Consider the following 26,383-nt stretch of genomic DNA (forward strand, 5'->3'; position numbering starts at 1 on the left):
GAGAACACAAGGTTAGGTGAATGGAAAATAACAATGATCAATGTACCTTAACAAGTTGGCATTTAAATGGAAATGGGCTGTCTTAAAGAGAATAAAGGCAATTAAGGATCTATGCATAAATATAGATGAACGTCTGGAGGGCTTCTGTGATGCAGTGGTAGTGACCCTATATCTGAGCCAGGAGGCCCTGGTTCACATGCTACTTGTTCTAGAGGTGTGCAATGTCATCTCAGAACTGGTATATCTCTTGGCATTAAATGAACCAAAAAGCATATAATAATAATGGGTCAGGAAGCATGCTAATGGTACAAATGTCTATGCAGGCTCTTGTAATGCTGTGGCAATGTCCCTACATTTAGACTAGAAAGTTTATGTTCAAGTCCCATTTGCACCCAATATGCCTCATGATATGTCTGAACAGATTGTTTGAAAATAATTACCATTACCTATGATTACCATTCACAGAAAAATCTCATTCAAGGAATTTTGAAACTTTTTTTGATACCATGGATTCATCTTTGCAATCAGGGTGCGAAGACTTTGAAACAAATGACAATATACAAATCAGTGTGATGTTTACCAACCATTTGGAAAATTTTGGGGTCTTACAACAGTCAATATTTGCAGTATGAAACATGTCAGAGGGGCAACATGATATTTGAGCACTCATATGCGTTTCTTTGAAGGAGCAGCCAATCCTGATCTCCATAGGAATTAAACACATGTTCAAAGAGGTACTGAAAAGGCACATCCTCCCTTTGCTCCTCACTGGAAACTGATTTAGGCCACCATATCAGAAAGTAATCTTTTTTTTCCCAGATGTGTGATCTGTGGTCCAGTTGTGAATAAGAACCAGGGTATTTTGAGCATTGTTCAGAGACAGTACAAACTTTGTTGCCTGCTAAATTGAGTTAAACGAGAGATCTGGAGGGAAATGCCAGTTTCTTTGTTCTGTGAATGAGTGAAAAGAAAACCTTTTTTTGGGAAAAGTCAGAAGCCTTGCCTATAAGAGACAATTTTTTTTCTCTGAGTTCATGTAGAGACTGAAGAGCTGAGAACTGCACGGACAATTCATCATTGTGCTTATCATTCAGACAACTGAATATTTAAACCTTTGATCTTATGGGTTTAAAGTCAGGCAGAGAGCTGGATGAAAGAAGCCAGTTCTCCTGTAGTTTAAAAGATAAAAGAAGAACTAGACCCGGAGGACTCAGCTTTTGTAGGTATTTATAATTTGAGGATGGAATTGAAAGAAATCAGTATGCAGGTTTTTCACTGATGGGTCCTGTATGTTGACATTCACTTGCCCATCAGTTATTGTGTACTACAGTATTCATGTTTTGTGATTTTGAAACATTCCACAATACAATTAGTTTTAAAATAATATAATCCTGTATTATTGTCAGTGTTATTATTTATTTTATTCAAAAGTAAACCCTTGTAGCAGTTTAGGTGTTACAATGATTATATATAACCCAAAGCTCCACAAGTTACTTTTTGTGTCCTGTATTATGGAATGCCCTTCGAAATCCATGTCTACTATATCCACCAGTTCACCTTTATCTATCCTATGAGTTATATTCTCGAGTTGCATTTTATTTAAGGAGGATAATAAATTTACCAAACATAATTTTCTTTTTGTGAAACTCTGCTTAATCATTATGATTTTATCAATACATTGTTAAGATTCTTAATAGATTCCAGTACTTTCCTGATCACTATTGGCAGACTAATTAACCCAGTTCCTGCTTTTTCCTGGGATAAATTAACACAAGGTAATATCACTATTAATGACGTGGCAGAATTAAACATTCACAGATAATGATCCTTTCAAACAGAAAGCACTTTAGTTCCAAAGTCCTAACAAGTATCTTTCTGTTTCTCCATTCTGTCCTCACCTACCACCATTATCTTCGTCCCCCATCCCCCAAACATGGTACTTTCACTTATCAAGGTTACTCTGAAAGATTTGGCATTTAGGCACGATAATCATAATGCTTCTTCTATTGTTTGCATGCAGCATCATATTATTTCATCTGATGCATCACCTGATTTGCATTTTAATTACTTTAATTATTTTTCTCATAGCTTATCTCTGCTGGAACAGTTCGTGCATAAACAGACTTTATCTATGATTCTCTGAGGCCAAGATTAGCATTCCAAATACATGGCAGAATGTAAAAAAAAACTCTTGCTTGACTCCATGTATAATACATGGAGAAATTGTGCTCTGAAAGGTCATCCTTGACTCCCATCCTTGCAGGCTGCTGCCCATCTCCAGACTCCCTATTCTCTCCAAGTCTAAGTAGTATATTGCTCACTCCCAAACCTGTGTCCATCAATCATGCTGCCTAACAATAGGTATGAACTCTGACTGATGTTGAAGCACAGTTACAATTAGTATGAACAGTGACTGACACTGGATTATGTTCATAAGAGTAATGAGCAGTGTGATGCTGGGCAATAATTACATTGGGTGTGAACAGGGACTGATGCTGTGGTTTAGTTACAATAGGTAAAGACAGTGAATGACTCTGAAGTATAGTCACAATAGGTATGAACAGTGATTGATGCTAGATAATGTTTACAGTTACTATGAAGAGTGGATGAGGCTGGGGTGGAGTCATTGAGTAACACAGCATGGACACAGTCTCTTCGGTCAAACTAATCCATGCCCGACCATGTTCCCAGACTAAATTAAGCATGAACAATATTCCAGCACCTGGCTCAAGATCACAGGCCTACCTAAAATTGTAAGATAAATCAAATCAAATATTTGTCATTATTTGACTCAACATATTTAATCTATTTTAAAAGACAGTAAGGTCCCCCATGGCAGAATTCAATTGTTTCTCAAATTATTTCAAGGTTTTCATCTCCACCATTCTACTCAGCAAGCATCCATATATTGATCACTTTGAGTTCGAAGAATTTTCTAATTTTCAGTTTTGAATATGCCTTCACTGGATTGAACCTGTGTCCCCTTGTCTCACACTCCTAATTTAATTAAAAATAATTTGCCAGTTCCGTGTGGTATTATACACAGGTGTTCAAGACCAAACATAGGCTTTGGACAAAGCAAGACTAGAAGCTATGGATAATTGGATCAGGGTGAGCAGATGGTACGTGTGTGGGATGATCTGCCAGAGGAAGTGGTGTAGGCTGGTACAATTACAACATTTAAATCTTGGATGGGTATATGAATAGGAAGGGTTTAGCGGGATACGGGCCAGGTGCTGGCAAATGGGACTAGATTAATTTAGGATATCTTGTCGGCATGGACAAGTTGGACCCAAGGGTCTGTTTCAGTGCTGTTACGTCTCCATGACTCAATGACTCTATGCAATTTAAGCTCTATTTAAAGTCACACCTTTCTTTAGTTTTGCACTTACATTTTAATTTCCTAAGCCCATATTTCTAACAATTAAAATTTGTCATGTTGTAATTATAGCTGTAACATCCTCTCTACAATCAGGAATTAATTACTACATAAATCTATACGAACAGTTCTGTTACAAACATAGGCAAAGGAATTTGTAATGAAAAAACAATGACAGAAAGCACAAACAAGGGGAGGTTTTAAAAACCTTACTGTTGTGTAGAACTGTAGAAATGTACCACAGAAAGAGGTCATTAAGCCAATGTGCCTGTGCTGATTGTTTGAGACTCAATACTCATATGTTCTTTCCTCATGCCTTTTCTGATATTTCATTTCCTTCAAGTATTTGTTCAATTCCCTTTATAAACCTGAAATTTAATCTGCATCCTTAACACTTAACTGGTAGTACATTCTAAATAGCCATTTTCAGGACAGCAGCAATATGCGGAGCATGTGGAAGGGCATCCAGGCCATCACCAACCACAGAAGAGCATCCTTGCTTGTCTTGGTGATGCCTCCCTCCCAGATGAGTTGAACAACTTCTAAGCATGGTTTGAGACACAAAATGGCAACAAGGAAGTCCACCCCTCCCCTTCCCAATGACTAGGTGCTGTGTATTACTATGGCCAATGTGAGGAAAACCCATGTAACTGGACCAGATAACATCCCTGGCAGAGTGATCAGAGGATGCTCTGAAGTACTGGTGGATGTTCTCAGGGAAATGTTTAAAATCTTCCTAACCTGTGCCATAGTTCCAACATGCTTCAAGGCCGCTACCATTGTCCCGTTGCCGAAGAAATCTTCAGTAACCTGTCTCAATGACTACTGCCCTGTTGCGTTTACACCCATCATCATAGAGTCATAGAGATGTACATCATAGAAACAGACCCTTCGGTCCAACCTGTCCATGCCGACCAGATATCCCAACCCAATCTAGTCTCACCTGCCACCACCCAATCCATATCTCTCCAAACCCTTTCTGTTCATATACCCATCCAAATGCCTCTTAAATGGTACAATTTTACCAGCCTCCACCACATCCTCTGGCAGCTCATTCCATACACGTACCACCCTCTGTGTGAAAAAGTTACCCCTTAGGTCTCTTTTATATCTTTCCCCTCTCACTCTAAACCTATACCCTCTAGTTCTGGACTCCCTAACCCCAGGGAAAAGGCTTTGCCTATTGACCCTATCCATACTCCTTATAATTTTGTAAACCTCTATAAGGTCACCCCTCAGCCCCCGATGCTCCAGGGAAAACAGCCCCAACCTGTTCAGCCTCCCCCTATGGCTCAAATCCTCCAACCCTGGCAACATCCTTGTAAATCTTTTATGAACCCTTTCAAGTTTCACAACATCTTTCCAATAGGAAGGAGACCAGAATTGCACGCAATATTCCAACAGTGGTCTAACCAATGTCCTGTACAGCCGCAACATGACCTCCCAACTCCTGTACTCAATACTCTGACCAATAAAGGAAAGCATATCAAATGCCTTCTTCACTATCCTATCTACCTGCAACTCCACTTTCAAGGAGCTATGAACCTGCATTCCAAGGTCTCTTTGTTCAGCAACACTCCCAAGGACCTTACCATTAAGTGTATAAGGCCTGCTAAGATTTGCTTTCCCAAAATGCAGCACACATCACATTTATCTGAATTAAACTCCATCTACCAATTCTCAGCCCATTGGCTGATCTGGTCAAGATCCTGTTGTAATCTGAGGTAACCCTCTTCGTTGTCCACTACACCTCCAATTTTGGTGTCATCTGCAAACTTACTAACTGTACCTCTTATGCTCGCATCCAAATCATCATTAAGACCCTGCTGTCCCCCTTACTGGACACCCTGTAGTTTACGTATAATCCAAACCGCTCAACTGATGATACCATTTCCACAGCCTCCATCTGATCCTCACCCACCTAGAGAAGAAGGACACCTAAGTCAGATTACTGTTCATAGACTTCAGTTCTGTTCCTCAGCACCTGATTAGAAAGCTAAGTCTGCTGGACCTACATACCTCCCATTGTAATTGGATCCTGGACTTCCTGATTGGAAGACCTTACTCAGTTAAGATTGGAAACATTATCACCAACACCATCACACTGAGCCTGGGAGCCCCCCAGGGCTGTATGCCCAGTCCACTGCTGTTCACCCTACTGACACACAGATGTGCAGCGATGCACAGGTCGAATCACATAATCAAGTTAATTGATGATACGACTGTAGTGGTTCTCATCAGCACGAGCAATGAATCAGCATGTAGAGAGGAGGTGCAGTGGCTAATGGACTGGTGCAGAAGCAACAACCTATCTTTGAACGTGGACAAGACAAAAGAGATCGTTGTTGACTTCGTGAGGGCATGGAGCGACCGCTCTCCGCTGGACATTGACAGCTCCCCCGTGGCGATCATGAAGAGCACCATATTTCTTGGTGTAAACCTGGCGAAGAATCTCTCTTGGACCCTCAACAGCTCTACAGCCAAGAAAGCCCAGCAGCATCTGTACTTCTGCGCAGGCTGAGGAAAGCCCACCTCCCACCCCAACACATTCTTCACTGGGTTCATTGAAAGTACCCTGAGCTGCTGCATCACTGCCTGGTTCAGGAATTGCACCATCTCAGAATGTAAGACCCTACCACAGATAGTGAGGACAGCTAAGAAGATCACCGTGTCTCTCTCTTCCCTCCATTACAGACATTTACACCACACGCTGCATCCGAAGAACTAAGAGCATTGTAGAAGACCCCACACACCCCTCACTTAAACTCTTTTTTATCCTGCCACCTGAAAGAAGATATTCGAGCATTCGGACTCTCACAGCTAGACTGTGCAACAGTTTCTTCCCCAAGCTATCAGGCTACTTAACACAGTGTGATCGGACTCTTTCCCATCTGAAATTCTTTGCATGGCTTTGAATTGCTGCTAGAAAAATATATGCGGTTCATCATTCTTCTATTACACTGTACCTTGCGTGTTTTTCACTTCTTACACGCTCTATGCCGTGTACGATTGTGCTGTTCATGTCGCACCCTCGGTCCTAGAGGAATGCTGTCTCGTTTTTACTATATCTGTTGTATATGGTAGGAATGACAAATAAAGAAAAGCTATGGAGGCTCTGTCTTTCAATATGTTTAAGTTGGAGATGATAGATTTCTGATTACCGGTGGCACACAGGGATCTGGGGTTGGGGTGGATAAAAGGCATTGAAGGGTCCTGTCAGCAATGCTCATGTTGAATTGTGAGCAGGGTCATTGAGGTCAATGACCTTCTCCTGCTTCTATGTTCTTAACTGAAATCTCAACCTTCACTCTATTCTGGTAAATTCTTTAAGTCATCTCTCTAAGATCCTTCCTGAGGTTTGCTATCCAGAACTGAACACAGCAAACTGAGATAATCCAGTATTTCATGAAGATTTAGGATTATTTTCATGATTCTGTAGTCTGTGCCCATTTAAACATTGTCTATGCCCTCCTGAAGTCTGTTACTATTCTTTTTATTATACTGTTTTGTCTCTTGTGTCGTCTGCAGACTCAACTTTGAATGTTTTGTATCACCAAATCCAGGATATTAACTTAAACAAATATGGTTGAGCTTTTCAATTTTTATTAATGTCATGAGCTTTTTTTTTATTAGTTTGTCATGGGATGTGGTCATTTACTGTCTCCCCCAAATTACTCTAATGGCTGATAGGCTCTCAATGGGAACTGCTACATTCTTTGTGATGAAGGTGCACCCATGATATTGTTCAGTACAGAGCTCCAGGATTTGGATCCAGTACAATTAAAGGATTGGATAGATATGTTCAAGTCAGAATGATGTGTGACTGGGAGTGGAATCTGGAGGTGACGATGTTCCCAAACACTTCTTTCATGTGCCTCTTGTAATTGGTGAAGGTGGTGATTCTACAAAGTATTGCTGAAGATGCCTAGTTGATACAATAGCTGTTATAAATGATATAAATCTAAAGTAATATCTCTCAGACAATTCCCCACAATGTTGAATTTCTCCATTGTTATCTCAGAACTATTGCCTCCACACTAGTCCTGTGCTTTTACTTTGCTCCTAAATTGTATCTTTGTGATTACAACTACACAAAATATTACAAAGCCTTCGCATGTCTCATTCTACGTTGTGCCCAATGCGTTATTTTAAATAGTCTAATATCATGATTTTGAAGATTGCTGCTAAGCACTTGTTTGATTTTGAATATCAAAGCTATATTACCCATAACTATCAAAAGATGACTAATGGGATGCATGGGTAGCTCGTTTTTTTCTTCCAGTTGTGGTTTTCATTTGAACACATTCGCATTCTTTACCATTGTTGAGCCCACATTATATATTTTATGAAACACATTTTGTAATTTCAGAATTACTGAGTGTTTATTGGATGTGACTGGGATCTTGCACACTAGATAGAGAGCAAACAAAAGATCTCTGTTACCTATTTTAGGGGTCATGTCATTTTAAGAGCCCCTCAGGCACTCAACTGGACAGGAATAGGAATAGGACTTTCCCAGGATTGAGGATGTGCCACAAGTTGAGAGCTGTTGCCCACCAGAGGCCAATTGAAGGAGGAGGCACTACAGTGTTGTTGTACTTGGATCTTAAAACAACTTACTACGGAGGATTGTCAGAAGCACCACCCACTATATTACTGTCACATGTATTATGGGCATAACGGCTTAGGATTTTGAAGGCATGAGACCTAACAGCCGATTCTCCTCAAAGTCTCTGGAGATTTTTCTATCATACCAATGTGACCCATTGCTGATGCGCAATAAACGTTATCTTCTTAGTTACATGAGATGCTTCAAATGAGACACCATTTGATTTTCCTCCACTACACTTCACTAAACAGGCCCTGAAGTTTCCTATATTTATGAACATACAAAAAAGGAACAAGAGACCATAGATCCATCATTCAAAAGATCTTGGCTGATCTTATTTAGCCTCAACTCTACATTCCTGCATGTCTCTGATAATCTTTCATTCTTCTCGTAGTTAAGAATATATCTAGCTCTGCCTCGAAAACATTTCGAGATTCTTCATCCACTGCCTTCTGAAGAAGGGAATTCCAAAAACCCGTGATCTGTTGAGAGGAAGCATTGTTTTCTTGTCTCAGTTTGAAATGGTACCTCTTTATTTTTAACCAAAGACCCCTACTTCTAGATTCTTACACAAGAGGAAACATTCTTTCAATATTGGTCACTTAATGAGGATGGTAGTCACCTTCATCATGAACAGTAGCTTAAACAGGACTACTATGCAGATTACAGACTAGAAAAGCCTGTACATGACATTCTGGTAAAAAGGTACATGCCTCATCTTAAGTCATGCTTTCTATACAATGGGGTTTGTGTACGATCTTCAGTGTGAGCTATATTTCTATAATGTAGAGCATCCTCAAGAAGCATAAAGGTTAAACTGTGTGAACAAACCCATGATATTATAGTCATGTAAATAGCTAGTACTTTTAATAAACATTTGTCTAATATGGACCCAACTCACTGTGGCCTATGTTACGTGGAGAAATATACAGTAAACTATAAACTGTATCGCATGCACTATAGCAAGATGCAACTACATGTTTCAGAAAGCGTAGCAATTAATATTGAAGCAATGCAAACAGTAACTCTCCAAAATGAGGAAAACCAAATATTACAAAACTTGTATGTCCTGCAGAATAAAGAATTCCCACAGCCAGTGATGAAATCACGTCTTGATCTTAACTTTCTTCAACTGGCAGAAGGAGTTAAGTGATATAGTTAAGGATTAGTCAGTCGAGGAACAACTGATTAAAGGATAACTGGTATATTTCATACAGCTGCCCAGGTTCATGACAGAATCTAAGCAAGAAATGGTATCCTTTGAGATTAGTTTTTTTTGGCATAAGAAACTTTTTCACATTGTCAACAAGATGGGAACCTGTGCCTATAGTGGATGACGCAAAGGTTTTCCACTTCAATCAACACTAAAAAGCAGTCAGACTTCAAGAGCCATCAAGGTTTATGAGGATAAAACAGGCAATGAACCAGCCAATGAACAAAATGATAAAGCTGCAAAACTAATCGAACTCAGGGTGCAACTCAGCTTGGTGAACAAATAACTGTGATATATACAAGTTTGTTTTACATACTGAGGTGAAAAGGAAGAGAAAATTTCAAGCAGAATATTTTACTTTGTTAGCTTCTCAGGAGTAATCATCAATGTCAGTGACCGAGCTAGAAGCAATCCTCAAACAGCAGAATGGAGGAAGTGAACATATTGGTTTTCCAATGTTGAAATTATTGAGGGCAATTCAAATTCCCTCGAGTTGAAGTAAAATGTCAGCATAAATCTACAGGTGGATTGAGAATAAATGTCTGCTGATGGAGATTGAAGATGTGGTGCACATAACCCCATGGAGGACATTACTGAGAATAGATAAGCAATGTCCAACAATTCCTAATACTGCAAATAAAAAAATTTTTTTTTTTAGCTGTGACGATACTTTCCATGAAGAAAACCCAAGAGATTAACAGTCATCTAAGTTAAAGGGAGAGGTATAAGAAAACTGCAGATGCTGGAATCCAAGGTATACAAGCAGGCAGCTGGAAGAACACAGCATACCAGGCAGCATCAGGAAGTGGAGAGGGTTACAGGACTGAAGAAAGGTTACACCTAAAACGTTGACTTCTCCACCTCCTGACACTGCCTGGTTTGCTGCATTCTTCCAGCCTCCTGCAAGATTTCATCTAATTTAAAGGAACCGACAGACCTCAGACTGTCAGGAAAAGAATCAAGGGCAATGGTCTTCCAATCAGAAAAATACCAGTTTTCCAAGAGACCTCTAAATGGATTCTGGGAGAGTTATGAAACCTCCACATTTCCTAAGTCTAAGTCAGTGACCTGGTGGGAGATGGTGCATTGCTAAACATAGTTATATACAACAGCTATAATATTAATGAGATTTAAAAAATGCTTTGGGGAGATATAGTATTTGGATTTGAAGGAGGTAATACTGAGGATTGTGATAACAGTACCTCCTATGAAGATCTCCTATGGATTTGTGGGCAGAACAGCTTTAGGATCTTGAAGGAGTTAAGTCAAACATCCAGTCCTGTTCAAAGTCTCTGTAGCAATGTTTATCATCTCAGTGTAACCTGTGACTAATCGTTCACAAGTCTAAAGTATATCAAGTATGTCAATTACAAGGAATGCTTCCTATTAGATGAGGAAGTGGTTTTCCTCTTCCACACCAAACCAAACAGATCCACCAGTTTCCTACACTTAAAGAGGACAAAGGCCTTTATCATGGGAAGCAGCCCACACTCCTTGGAGAGCTGACATGTCCACATAACAATTTCTGCCAGTAGTACACCTACCTGTGGCTTAGGTTGACAGGCCACAGTTGAGTAATGGCAGCACAGCATTCTCAGGCTGGAAGTCATGGAGGAAGGAGCAGAGAGAGTTCAGTAACCAGTGCTTGGGTGGCTATGTGTAGGGATGCTCCCTCTGATGCTAAGCCCCTTGATTAGGTATTGACTATTGTTAAATGAGCGAACCCCTCACATACTGCGAGAATCACTGCAAAGATTTTGTTATCTTGAAACTCCTCCCTTCCACTGGATTAATACCAGCAGTGGTGTTATGAGGTCTTTAAGTGGGCACTAATTGCTCACTTGAGGTCCTTTATTGGCAGTGCATTGGGAAAGTCATCGATGGGCCTCTCCTCCATGGACTGAATTGAGGTGGAGTCTGGAAGGCAGTAATCAATACTTGAAATCCTGATTTAATTTTTCCCATCAATGTTACAGAGTTGGAAAATATGGCCAATTAATCCATTGACTAATTAAATATCTGGGACTTTCGATTGTGAAGAAGACCTTTTAAATGAGATAGGAAAATGGATTTTAAAATGGCTGCAGAGGTCACTGGACCTACAAGGTTGTCCAATGTATTAAAAAAATCTGTGATGTGGATTGATACAAGACACATTCTGGCACTTGTCTTGCAGCATTTCACATGTATCACAATTTGCAGTATCTGAAACAAAACCCCAAATCCAAGGAGCCATAGCTATCTTGACTGCAGAAAGAACCAGAGTTTTAAAAAGCTGGAAATCCCATCAATCAAAAAAGTACTGAAGACTTTCTTATCTGTATCAATCACATCTTGATACCTTTATTGGATGGAGACAGAAATGTGTTTGTAAACAGGGATTGTCTCCACTGTGTGTTAATAACCATCTATCACATGATGAAAAGCGATGATTCTAAGTGTATTTATAAATTTGGTTTGCTAGAGAGGAGAGCAACATCGGAATGCCTGCAGGATGGAATAGCAATAGTAGTTCTCTCAATAGTTCATTTATTGTTCAGATTTGGACCCTCTCTTTATTGCAGTTTGGAATACATCACAGAAACAGAATTTAAAAATAAAAGGAACTTCAGGTGCCCTAACACCCATGCTGAAAATTGCCATTTAAGAGAGGCTGTCTCCAGAAGAATAACCAGATAAAGTTGACCAACAACTTTGTTAAAGCGGTCAGGTTACAGAGGGGTGTCTTCAACCAGGGAAGTGAGGTAGAGAAGCACAGACTTGCAGGGAGGGAATTCCAGAGCTTTGGACCTCTACAGATAAAGGCCTGGCCACTATAAGGGACTGATTAAAATTGAACTTTGAAGACTTCAAAACTAGTTGAGTGCAGCTATCTCAGATGGTTGTGGAGCTGTAGAAGATTACTGATGTGAGAAGGAATTAGACCACAGAGAGATTAGAGAAAAGAAGGAAGATTTTAAAAGCAAGATGTTGCTTGACCAGGAGCGCATACAAATCAGCTAGCAAGGATGCTGTCAGTGAATGGGACTTTGTCTGAGTTAAGATGCAGTTAGCAAAGTTTAAATGACTGCAAGGTTATGGAAGGCAACATGTCAAGGATCATTGTACTTGTATAGCCCATTATGGAGGTGACAGAGGTTTCAACAAGAAGTGAGCTGAAAGAGGGTGATGTGTGAAGGTCAAAATTAATTTCAATGTTTGTGCAATTAGGAAGGCAGAAACTCATCTCAGAGTCAAATTGTATACCAAATTTAGAAATAAATTGGTTAAGCCTAAAATGCTGTCAGGACAGGGATGAAATTCAGAGCTAATGAATGACATGGAATGGAAAACAACAGCTTAGGTCTTCCCAGTTTTGAAGTAAAGTAAATTTCTGCTTCTTCGATACGGTTGTAAAATATGCAGACTGCTAATTTTGCAACAGTCATTTAACATGGTAAAAATAACATTTTTCTTCAGGGTGATGTCTCCAAGTATGAAGATGAGAAATAGGAAGGGGGCAAAGATGGAAGGAATTTGGGAAATTACAGCACGTTCAAAGGCCCTGGAGAGGAAAGTGAGATTGAAGATAGCTGTTAACAAAGATGGAGGGTTCAAAGGTTGTTCGTTTGCGGAGAGGGATGACGACAACGATGCAAAGAAGAAGAACAATATATCAAGAGAGACAACAGTTAGCAATATCAGTTAACATAAGGACCAGGCAGTGCTGGGTGATCAGCAGTTAAGTGGTTTGAGGGAAAAGGAGGTGGGCCTCAGAGACAAGATAAACTGATGCAGGGCATGAGAGGAGATAAGAGAGAAGGTGTGAGCTCAGTGATACAACAGGGAGGAAATTTGTTTGACTGGTGGACTAATGGAAGGAAGGGGTGGTGAGGGGGCAGATAATTGGAGGGTTGCAATCATAATGACAAAAGAAGGTGATGAACTCCTTGCAAATATCGTTGATGGTAAGTTTGGAGGGGGAAGGGAAGAGAGGTTTAAGGGAATTTGTATCTCAGGAATGAAAATAGTGGGGCAAGGGGAGGGGTGGGGGCTATCAGCTTTGCAGTCCATTATGCTCCTGACATTGGGAGACTTTTTGGCAGGCATCCAATGCTGCCCCTCCAGTTCTGCCAGTAAAGGGCTGAACTGCTTACTTGTCATTCCTGTTCAAACTTGCATTCCTGAAACTTAAGGGATCAGAGAGTGTGGCCAGAATAAGATAAAGTAAGAGATTAATTTAAAGAAAAACTACCACCATCAAGACAGATTAGCTAAGAACATTTTAATTTGTGTGACTCCGCACAACCTTCACCCAGTGAGGTGCTTACTTTGAAGAAAGGTCACTGGACCCAAAACGTTAACTCTGCTTTCTCTCCACAGATGCTGAAAAGCCTGCTGAGCTTTTCTAGCAATTTATGATTTGTTTCAGATTTTCAGCATCCAAGGTCTTGAGTTATTTTATTGGAAGGTTTATTTTGCTGGGGAGGAAAGTGTTGGTGGCTGGGAAAAGAAAATCAAGATTGTTTAGAGACTTACATGGATTATAATGTGCTTCAGAGCTGCAAATTAATTATGTTGCCTCCTATATACAAAAGGCTGAATATATCAATTCAGTTAAGAGTTGGTATCAGAGATCATAGGATCAAGCCTATGTGTGCACACCCGCACACATGCACACACAGATAAAGACGTCCACAAAGACATTCAGTTCCATTTCTGGATCAAATCTGTACAGTTTGAACTTAAGCTGCAAATGCAAAGCATATAAAAAATCACAAATGTATGACATAATAAGACTTGATATTGGAATCAATTTTCTTCCTGGAGCTTTCCTGATAAAGAAATTAATGCTATTTTTGTTTAAAAACTGAAGGAAGATACCACATAGTCTAGAATCTGCCGCCAAACCCGAAACTTTGACTGATTTTGCTCTCTCAACAGATGCTGCCTGACCTGCTAAGCGTCTCCAGTGTTTTCTGTTTCTTCATCATTAACAAGATGAGTTGGCTAACTAGTGGTTGGGAACAGAGTTGAGGGTTATAAGCACAAGGACAAATAAAGCTGTTCAAATGTTTTGGGACGTGCTAACTCCCAAGCAACCAGGACCATGTACTGTGGCTGTAATCAGAAAGAGACCAGGGATAAGGTTGAGTGAACACTTAGCGAGACATACCACGGTTTTGTTTGATTTACTTTTGGGATAAGAAAAAGTGTTCAAGAGACAAATTGGGTTTATGATTGTTTACGTCCATGATTGAAAAAGGCTAAACGGCTTTGTTGCATTGTTTCGGATGTTGCACTGTGAGGTCGAACTTTTGTCCCTAGAGTCACATGTATAAGTGAGTCACAGAGCAGCAGTTTCACTGGGACACGTCAAAATGCAGAGGACAGCTTATAGCAACCTCCTGACTCCAGGATATGTGGTGCTACATGTGTGTCACCAGTGGGAGGGAATGGGAGGAAGAAATCCTGTCCAATGGCAATGTTAATGTTTTGTTATTTAATCCAGGAGAATGCTATGAATGTCAGAGTTGTGTGATGCTTTATGGTTATTTAATTCCAAATATTCGCTGCTGCAAAATGATGGAAAATGATGCTGAAGACAGGATCTGGATGAAGTCCACCCACACACATGCACATTGAGTAATATACCCAGAGCTTCTGTATAAACAGGCACAAATTGACAGGGCCAAATTTGTGTGTGTGTGTGTGTGTGTGTGTGTGTGTAAATTACTCAAAAGCGTTCTGCATCCTTTGTCTCAGTATGATCTTTGCTGGATGAGAGAGAACTCCGTAACAATATCGTATCTCAGCTTTCCATGTTTCTGTCGATTGACTTTCTAGACTGCATTTTCCCCTCACTCCATTGACTTTACCTGACTCTACTTCAGTTACTCTCTCGAGCCTTATTCCTACAAAGCAGCCTCTGCTCCTTTTGACTTTATGCTTCTCCTCAGCTCTCCCTCTTTCTGTTCCAACAGTGTTCAGCACACATTCAGTCACATTATTCCCATCCAGTAGATATTCCGAACCAACTTCCTCATCATTTTAAATTAAAACACTCCCCCATGATCTTCATCAGTCCCGTTGATTTTACCCCCTTCCATAAAATCGAAAGGAGAATTTTAATGAAGACTCCGTGACTGGAAAATGAGGATTACTCAGATGGGAGCCAAAGTACCAAAATCGTGATGGTGAGTTTTGAATGAAAATGTAAGCAGATCAGGCCTCATGCTGTCTCTAACTTGCATCATATTTGCTTTCCATAAATAGTCATGATATTAAAACTTTTTTGAAATTGAGTCCTATCCTCAATGTTAAGTCAGCAGCATGGAAGAACCCAATTGATACACATTTAAAGTTTTGGTTTAGTGTGGGAGGTGATCAGTCATTTTTGCTCACAAGAAAGATGAGCAGGAGAATGGCAGCTTGTATGGCGGGTTGATATCAATAAAAGACAAGGCCAGGGATCAGAGGGTTGGGAGAGTGTGAGCCGTAAGTCAAAACGCTCAGACAGCCAGTGATGATGCAATAGGATGGATGATCTCCTTCTACTGAGATTACTTCAGTAAGCTGTCAGGCTAGATTACACACTCAAGTCTCTCAAGTGAGGCATGAATCTACAACCTAATAACTGAAAGGCAGATATCATTTATGATGTGGCAGTACTGGTATTGAACTGGGGTGCCAGAAGCACACAGCACCGGGGTATAGTCCAACAGCCTTTTTTTATAGGTAGACTTCACCTGACAAAGGAGCAGTGCTCCGAAAATTTAGGATTTCAAATAAAGGTGTTGGACTATAACCTGGTTTCATGTGACTTCTGACTTTAGATACCATTTAATTAACCATGAAGACATTCCATATGACAGAAAGTTCTCTGGTGCCCATCTTGGGCACTGAGTAAGAGGGGCACTTGTCTGGCAATGCTGGGAACTCGATTACCAATATTTATAATGGATCCAGTATATTATGCTGCCACATGGAAATTCCAGTTCTCCAGGCCTGGCTCATAGGCTAATCCCCAAACAGTGAAACAAAAATAGTAGGCAGTTTGCAGCCTTCTCGAGGGTGGGAATCCTGTTGACAATTTCTGGGTTTGGCTTCTGTTGTTTCTGGGAAAGGTGTGACTTATACCTGAAATTAAGCAACTCTGACCAGGATTTCCAGAAATGTTGAGTCTCACAGAGATGCTAATAGTGCTCTCAGTATCCACCAGATGTTGAATAGCCTCAGCAGCAAATTGAAATGGGAAAAAGTACATAGATTACCCATTATTCTATCCAGCCTGTCCCCTACAATGAACCGTTCCTTGTCCCAGGGGAAAAAAAAACACTCAATCTCTGGGAGGAGGTGAAAAGGCAAATATAGTTTGAGATTAGGAAAAGAAAATCTCTTGTAAATGCTTCCCCCACAACCTTATTTCAAAGACATCCATCCCTTCCCCAGCAACTGTTTCTCTGGACTCAGTAATTCAGAATTTTCATGAGGATGAGTCACTGGATGGGTACGGGTGGTGATTGCAGCGCAGCACAACTTATCAATTTATCAAAAAAAGGAGAGAAATGTATTTGGAGAAGATATGAATTCTGGCGAAGTTATGATGGGCACAGACCCATAGATGTGTCTGTTAATATTGCAGGTCAATCCAAGAACAGTAAATCGTGCTGGATAACCTGACAACTGAGCATTTATTGCCAAATGTCACTGCATGAACAAGAAATCAAATCACTGTTTTCCTTTTAATGAGGCCAGAATTCAACCTTAAATATTTATATTTGATGTAAAACAAGACATGAAAGATGGAACTCCAGTTGACTGAAAGATTAATTTATTCTCATGCATTATTTATACAGATAACTCATTGCTGTTGATTTGGTATGGAAGAAGCAGTGAGCAGATTTCCATGTTATGCTTAAAGGTGGCCATAATACAATTTGAAACATTTTTAACGGTACAGCCACATGTGGACAGCCCCTCCTTCTAAGAATAACAAGGGGAAGAAAACTAAGGCAATTTTAGAAGAAGCAATCTGATAGTAATTTCTTGTTGGGACTAATCCCAGGCCAGTCATGGTGATTAGCAAACTGTTCAGCTTTTCCTTTGTGCGTTTCCCAAATATGGGTAACACTGACTATGCCAGCTTTTATTGACCAAGTCTATTTTACTATCACTGTGATGTTGCCAGGCTATGTCAGAGGGTAATCAAGAGTCAATTCCTGTTACTGTATAGATACGGTTCAGATCTGGTAAGGACAACATTTATTTTCCTTTAAGGACATTAGTGAATCAGATGAGTTTTTGAAACTTGTTAGAAGATCAACATTCTTCTTTTTATCCCAGATGTAAATATTATATATAATCATGTAAAATCAAATTTATTGGACCAACTTTTCAAGCAAAAATTTAGGGACTGACTTTTCATGGACACTGCTTCTGCACAGCCTACTTTCTACAAAACAGTTCTGGAGGAAGCCGTGACTGGACCATATGGAAATACCTGATCAGCACTCTCATGTGACTCTGAACAGTCTTCAACCGTGGAATTTATTTTTGATTCCAAACACAAGCCAGGGAATAATGCATATTCTTTTGTCCAGTCCCATGAACTTCAAATTGTTTGTGGAACTCCTAATCTTTTGGTTAGCATCAGTTCCAGGCTGACTTGCTTTTACTGCAGTGTTAGGCAAATGTCAACATGGCTCCCAGCAAAATACTACCTTGGCATTGGAATCGAGCCCATTCTCTGGTACAGTCTCCTCAGGTTATGTTACTGCCTCAGGAAGTCTCTGCCAACCCCACAACGGTCTGAGGGAGGAGGTAAAGTCATCAGCTAGGTCTGCAGTTTCAATGCACAGTGGGAAAACGTAACACAAATGCTGACTTAAAGAAATAAGGGACATGAAAAATTAGGAGTCCTTTCAGCCAGTGACTAGGATATTTACATGAGATTTGAATAACTGCCATAATGAATATAAATGTATGATTCTAGATCCAGAATCTGTTCTCTTTAAGCAGCATGTGTTAGAGAGGAATAAACAGACAATTATATCTAGTAGAAAGTGAGGACTGCAGATGCTGGAGATCAGAGTCGAAAAGTGTGGTGCTGGAAAAGCGCAGTTGATCAGGCAGCATCTGAGGAGCAGGAGAGTCAACGCTTTGAGCATGAGCCCTTCATCAGGAATGAGGGGATGGCCCCAAGGGATTGAGAGATAAATGGGAGGGGTGGGACTTGGGGTAAGATAGCTGGGAACGTGATAGGTAGATGAAGGTGATGGTTTGGAGAGGAGAGTGGAGCGGATAGGTGGGAAGGAAGATGGACAGGTAGGACAGTTCAAGATGGCAGTGATGATTTGGAACGTTGGATCAGGGATAAAGTTGGTGGGGGCGGGGAGGGGGGAGAATGAAGGTATTGGTGAAATCCACATTGATCCCATATGGTTGGAGGAGAAAGTGAGGTCTGCAGATGCTGGAGATCAGAGCTGAAAATGTGTTGCTGGAAAAGCGCAGCAGGTCAGGCAGCATCCAAGGAACAGGAAATTCAATGTTTTGGGCATAAGCCCTTCTTCAGGAATCATTCCTGAAGAAGGGCTTATGCCCGAAATGTCAAATTTCCTGTTCCTTGGATGCTGCATGACCTGCTGTGCTTTTCCAGCAACACATTTTCAGCCCATATGGTTGGAGACAATTATATCTAGTCATGTTCCTGATCCTGTATACTGCCCCCTGGCAACATGTCCAGGTCCGGTTGGCATAAACGAATGGATACATTGTTGGTTAGGTAACTGTTCATTTGTCTATTATGAAATCCTATACTATATTGATCATGCTCTCATGCTAAGTTGAAGACAATAAATCTTTTTGAGAGATTAGAAAGACTTGGGAGAGTGTGTGGGAGTCATCAAGTTAACAGAACAGAGAGAGTTTGAAAGCCAGAGAACACTTTTTAAAATTAACTCATAGACATTGGATTTATTGTCCATCCCTAGTTAGCCCTGAGAAGGTAATAGTGAGCTTCCTTCTTGAACCGCTGCAGTCTCTTTGCTGTATGTAGACTCACAGTACATTTAGGGATGGAATTCCAGAATTTCATGCCAGCAATAGTGAAGGAACTATGACATATTTCCAAGTCAGGATGTTGAATGGCTTGGAGAGAAACTTGCATTTGGTAGGGTTCCCATTTCTGTCCTTATCCTTCTAGATGGAAGTGTGTCATGGGTTTGGAAGGTACAGCTGAAGGAGCCTTGGTGAATTTCTGCAGTGCATCTTAAAGATAGTGTTACAACATAATGGTGAACCCTTCTGCTAATTAAACAAAACATCCAGAAAAGCTCACCTCGCCTCATAATCTGTTAAAGTATGAGTGACAGAGAGCTCCCAAATTTCACTATTTAAAGAAAAATAATATTAATTTATCCTTAACTCTAAAATTGAATATTAAACAATTATATATAACTCTGAGCCCCACTTTCTCTTAACTGCTTGTTATCTGCCTCCAACTCTGCAACAATAAACCATTCCAATAAAAACATGTATTAAAATTACATCAACTTAATTTCAAAACCACACAGTGACTGTCATCTCTGGTGACTTTCTCCTTTCAGCTTAAGATCTCCTTGGGTTGTCTTCTGTCTTTTACGGCAAGGGTGTTTCATATGAAAAAGGTACTTTTGATAGAGATTGATTGAATGGCAGTCCTTCTCAGTGGCAGTTACTCTCTGTCAATGACAGCTGCTCTCTGCTTGACTTTCAAAATGCCTGCTTCTTTTATACCCCAAACATTGGATTGGCTCATTGGTTTGAGATTGGCAAAAAAACAATAAATTCAAACATGATTGGTTTTCGTATCCTGGAGCAGAGGTTAAACTGGTTAGATTCAAATTGTTGTCAAAACAGCAACCAACCCACGTATCTATTCACAGCCAAATGTTACATATTTTCAATTTTCCAGTACACTTTGAAATTTTTGTTAGTCTTATGACAGGGACTTGTAAGCTGTCTGTGCAAAACAGCTTTCACACTCTCTTAAAGGCACAGTTCATGCCTTCAACTTCATAGCAAAAGTACACAGTGCTTCTACTGAACATTGATGATGGAGGGAGCAGATGCTTGTGGCAGCAGTGGGCTGCTTTATCTTGGATAGTGTCAAGCTTCTTGAGTGTTCTTGGAACTGCACTCATCCAGGCAAGTGGGGAATATTCCATCACATTCCTGACTTGTGGCTTGTAAATGGTGAACAGGCTTTGGGGAGTCAGGAGGTGAGTTACTTGCCACAATATTCCTTTCCTCTGTCTTGATCTTGTAGCCACTGTATTTATATAGTGAGTCCAGTTGAGTTGCTGGTCATTGGTAATCCCCTAGCATGTTGATAGTAGGGAATTCAGCGATGGTAATGTTATGAAGGTGTGGGTGTACCGTACCTTTAAGAGAGTTAAAAATGAGCAGAACTACCTGACAGCACTAAGCATTCTGAACAAGATACAATGTAATCTTTTGGTCCAGTAACTAGTGTAGCTGGTTGCCAGGAGACAAAAACAAATTTGAATTAGGCCAATCAGTTTAAATTAAACCCAAAAAAACCCTCCAATCAAGTTTGAAGTTTGTCTATTGACAATATTAAAAACTAATGACACAATCCGATGCTTTGGGGCTTTAAGACCAGGAAAAATTGAACAGTTGGGAGAGAACTGCCAAAAGACGAACAGATGTAGGCTGCTAGTCAGAACTCACTGAGAGGTACCTGTCCAGAGAAGGAGTTTGCACAGAGAAAAACATCAACACTGACCTGGAGAACAAATCTGCAAAGAGAAGATTCAATAGCTGGCTGCTTTTGAAATTTGAATTTTTCAGTAAATCTTAATTGGGGGTTTTATCAGACTAGTATTAAGAAAGGGAAAGTAAAAGATAGGTTAGAGGAAGGAATTGTAAATAATTGTTTGCTATTTATTCTCTGTTATATTTTAAGAAATAAAGTTGTTAATTTTTAAATAGTTCTTGGCCTCTTGAATTTTTACAGCTTACTGCACGGGAAAAATCTTTTCTATCTGGCTGGTTTAACTTAAGCAGAATGGTTTGCCCCATGTTGTAACAGTAAGACTGTTGAATGTCAAGGGGTGGTGGTTAGATTATCTCTTACTGGAGATGGTAATTGTCTGTCATTTATGTGGGGGAAATGCTACTTGCCAGCCCAAGTTTGGATATTGTCCAGACATTGTTGGATTTGAACATGGACTCCTTTCATATGCTCTGCCCTCTGGCCCTAGACTGTCCAATGAGGGGAAACACCTTCTCAACATTTACCCTGTCAAATCCCACAAAATCCAGAATTAAATCCTAACAATTCATTCAGCTATAGTGTCTTTAAACTTTTCACATTCTACTTTTCTCTCATTCTGATAATTGTTTCCTGTCTTTCCCCTCAGGCTTCTGTTTCTCTGTCATTCTTGTTTAAATCCTCCCCGAAACGGTATTAGTAAATGCTTCAGCAAGGGTATTGACCCCAGTCTTGCTGAGCTGCAATCTGTCCAGCTTGTACAGATCCCAGAAAGGATTCCAATGCCTCAAATATGTTCTTCCTACACCATCCCTGCAGCCATGTGTTCAACCAATCTATTCTCCTATTCTTACTCTTGTTAGCACTGAGAAATTCCTGAGATTACAACTCTTGAGGTTCTACTTTTTAAAATGCATCTCCCAGCACCCTGTATTCTGCTTGCGGGACCTTATCTTTCTTTTTTATGTAAATTGTTGGTTATAGCATGGACCATGATCTCAGGCTGTTCTCCTTCCCTCACCAGAATGTCTTGGAGTAATTCAGTAATATCCTTGATCCTTCACCACAGAAGCAACATACCACCCTGCTGCCACAGCTGTGTCTGTGGAATCTCTTTGTACCCAGATGATCAAATCCCTATTACACTCATAAATTTATTTCTCCTCCCTAGCTCCATGCGGCTGAGCCTTTCCTGCAGACATGGATGTCGATTTATCTGCATTCCCCTCAGAAATGATCTCCTACAGCAGTATCCAAAATAAAAAAAACCTGTTAGACAAAGAGAGAGAGAGAGAGAGAGAGAGATGGGCCTAGAATGCTCCTGCACAACCTTCCTGGTGGTTTTACTCACTCTGGTGGCCACCTAGCTCTTTAGTGCCTCTGCACTTTGTACCCGTGATATGTTCACTTCATTGCTATCCACAAAGATCTCATCCTCATCCACAGGGACTCAAGCCACTGCGCCAGATCCAAAACATGAATTTCCATCAGCTGCAACTGGAGATATTTCCTATATATGTAGTCAACTTGGACATTCCCACACTGCAAAGGAGATGGCATTCCGCCTGGTTTGGCTGCCCTGCCATAACTTATCCCGAAGTTACTCACTTTCTGTTTACGTCCTCTGGTTTAAAGATTAATAAATATATGTCATGGAGTGACCTGAAAACACTGAAATGCCATAATACTGACTTCACAACAATGCTGCAACTTTATAACTCAACACTGCAGCTAACATCAATTTTTAATCTGACATGTCTGAGTACGTATTCAACATTCAACAGCTGGAACAATTGTCCATCAGCATCTATTGAAAGGAATCTTCACCTCCTTTCAGGTTAGTTGCTGATCATGGTTGCTAGGATTATGCAGTGATGATGTTTTTTACTTTTGATCAAAGTTGCTATATCTACAGGGAGTGGTGTGGAGGGTTTTTTTGGAGTTGTTCCCGACTTCAAGTCTTCTGCACAAACCAGAAGTTGGGATATTAGTGTGCATTCCGCTTGGAATACATAACGTGGAAAACCCACAGAGGTGAGACTGCTGCTGGAAAGTGCTTGAATAGGGAGGGGAATAGGCCTCAAAGTTGGAGGTCAAAACCACCCATGGTGTTCAGGGAACAATTTCTTTAGCTAAACCTTAGCCACAAAAAACCTGCCAGAAATGTTAATTAGAGAAATTTTGGGAAGCATCAAACAGCATAAGCATACAACTGCATAAAGTGTTACAGACCAGAGGAAATCCCTTCCAAATATATTCAGAAGCTAGTCTAGATCCTACCTTTTTCTTATTTTAAAAGTAAGTGTAATGTATTTCATTCAGAAGGTGAGTTCAGAAAATAGATTGTCTCACAGGCAATTCTCCAGTCCAGGAGGAAAAACATCATGAGAAAACTCTGAGAGAGAGAGAGAGAGAATGAGAATCAGGGAGAGAGTCTGTGCTCAAATGCAACAAGATCTGGACAATATCCAGGCTTGGGGCAATAGGTGGCAAGTAATATTCACGCCACACAAATGCCAGACAACACCCATAAGAGATGCTTTAACCACTGCACCTTGACATTCAATGGTATTACCATCACTGAATCCCCCACTGTCAACATCCTTGGGGTTACCATTGATCAGTAACTCAACTGGACTCACCACATAAACGCAGTGGCTACAAGAGCAGGTCAGAGACTGGGGATACTGCGACAAGTAACTCACTTCCAACATCCCAATGTCCTCCACCATTGACAAGGCATAAGTCAGGAGTGTGATAGAATACTCTCCACTTGCCTGGATGGGTGCAGCTACAACAGCACTCAAGAAGCTTGACGCAATCCACGACTAAACAACCCGTTCGAATGGTACCACATCTACAAACATTCAATTCCTTCACCACCGGTGCTCAATAGCAACAACGTGTACCATCTACAAGACACACTGCAGAAGTTCACCAAAGATCCTTAAACAGCACCTTCCAAACCCACAACCACTTCCACCTAGAAGGACAAGGGCAGCAGGTGCTTATAACACCACAACCTGCAAGTTCCTCTCCAAGCCACTCACCACCCTGTCTTAGAAATATCCCGCTATTCCTTCAGTCGTTGGGTCAAAATCCTGCAATTCCCTCCCCACCGGCATTGTGGGTCTGCAACAATTCAAGGAGGCAGCTCATCACCACCTTCTCAAGAGCAAATAGGGATGGGCTATTAACGCTGGCCAGCCATTGATGTCCATGTCCCATAAATGAATTAAATAAAAGATATACTGTAGATTCCAAACCCAGCTTCAAGACCTGGCAACAGCTGCTATTGGAAAACTAAAAACTAAAAATCCTGGTTCTGTGTGTGCTTACCTCCCCCGTTCAGGTTGCTTCTATTGTTTAAATTAAAAAAAAGGCCTCAACAAGCTGCTTACTTTAAGGGTTACAATAGACAATTCAAAACCTTTGCCTTAAAACCTCTCTTGAAAAGAAAGGACAAAATACACTTCTTAAAGCCTAATTATCATCACATAGGTCAGAAGAATGGCAGGACATTAGAGTATGAGAGGAAGTTAGGTCAGAATATAAAATGAACAGCAAGCATTTCTAAAAGTATTTAAAAAAGGAAAAGAGTAAAATAAATTGAATGACCCCTCGAAAGTCAGAATGGGAAGTCGACAGTTTATAATTAGGAAAGGACAGATTAAATAAATAATAATTTGCTTTTGTCTTCACTACTGAGTATACAAGAAACATGCCAACAAGACTATAAGTCAAGAGAGGGATAAACTTTAGAAAATCATGACTGCAAGAGAAGTGGTTCTCAGTAAACTGGTGGAACTGTGGCTGATAAGTCAATTGTTCAAGATGGGATTCATCATCTAGGCACAAGAGAAATTGTAAATATAATAGTAGTAACATTTGTGCTAATTTTCCGACATTCCCTAGATTCAGGACAGGCTCAATCAGATTAGCAAATATAAATCTTCTATTTAAGAAGGGAGGGAGACAGGAAAATTGAAACTCTAAACCAGTTGGCTTATCTTCTGGTAAAGGTGCTAGAATCAATCATTAAAGTGTTTATAGCTATACACTGAGAAAACTTCATTGTAATCAGGAAGAGTCTGAATCAGCAGAGGGAAAAGGGAAAAGACGTTAACTACCTTATTGGAGTTCTTTGACAATGGATAATGAGGAGCTTGCAGACGTATGAGATTTAGATTTCCAAAAAGCACTTGATAACGTGCCACATAAAATCTTATCATGGAAAATAGAAGCTCATGGCATGCCAGATATCATTTTAGTACGGGCAGATTGGCTGGCTTGCAGAAAACAGAAAGTATGCATAAATAGTTCCCTGTCTGATTGACAAGAAGCAATGAGTAGAGCCCGAGAGAGGTCTGTACTGTACCTGAATGTTTACAATTTACATCAATGATTTAGGTGAGGGGAACAAAGGAGTGATAGTAAAATTCACAAACAACATCAAGATGGGTAGAAAAGTATATTGTGAAGAAGACAAGGAATTTGCTTGAAACACCAGTTTACTCAGAACTACTTCCCTTGTAATCATAATTTTGTGAAGTTTATCTCGTACACATAGGATTATTGAATAGGCAAACATCTAGTGGACGGAATATAATGTGAGAAAATGTGAACTTGTTCACTTTCACAGGAAAAATAAAACAGCAGGAAATTACTTAAATGAAGAATTACTGCAGAATTCTGAAATCCAGAGGGATTTGCTGCATGAGTCATAAAAGGTTACCATCCACATACACCACATAATCAAGGATGCCAATGGGATGCTATCCTTTATTATGAGAGGATATTATGCGTCAGATTTCAGGACACTGGGGAGATCATATCAGAAAGGAAAGCATTTCTTGTTAAGAACCGAGATTTGATCTATGTTTTCTGGGTTTAACACATGGCTAAATAGGAGGATTTTCCATACTTTCATAAAATCTTTAAATTTTGTGATGATTCCAGGAATAATAGAACTTTAATTCCAGCTTTCTACTCCAATGAGGAGGGATAATATGGAAGAAAGACCTGCTGCTGCCTTCATTGGAAGCAATAGGTGTGTGTTCACTGCTATCCTTTGGCCCTTTCTCAGGAGTTCATAAAGTGCACAGGCACCATTTGCATCCGCCATCTTTTATCTAAAAAAGCGTATACATCTTTGTCCCCCTGCTTTTCTTTATTGCTGCTTGATAATTACTTCTCACAGTTGTGATTAACTGGAATGTTCTTATTTTCTAAATACGGTCAGCATATTTACTTGATGAGCCTGACAATTCTGCTTGCTCGAGAAACGAAGTGCAAATTATTTCACAAATACATTGAAGAAAAGTACAAACAATTTGAAAACAGTAATTAATAGATACATTAACAACATGAAGCATAGTTTCTGATAACGAGTCCGTTTCATTTTCATTCTGCCTCAAACCCATTCTA

Source organism: Hemiscyllium ocellatum, chromosome 14 (genome assembly GCF_020745735.1).
Source record: "Hemiscyllium ocellatum isolate sHemOce1 chromosome 14, sHemOce1.pat.X.cur, whole genome shotgun sequence".
Lineage (NCBI taxonomy): Eukaryota > Metazoa > Chordata > Chondrichthyes > Orectolobiformes > Hemiscylliidae > Hemiscyllium > Hemiscyllium ocellatum.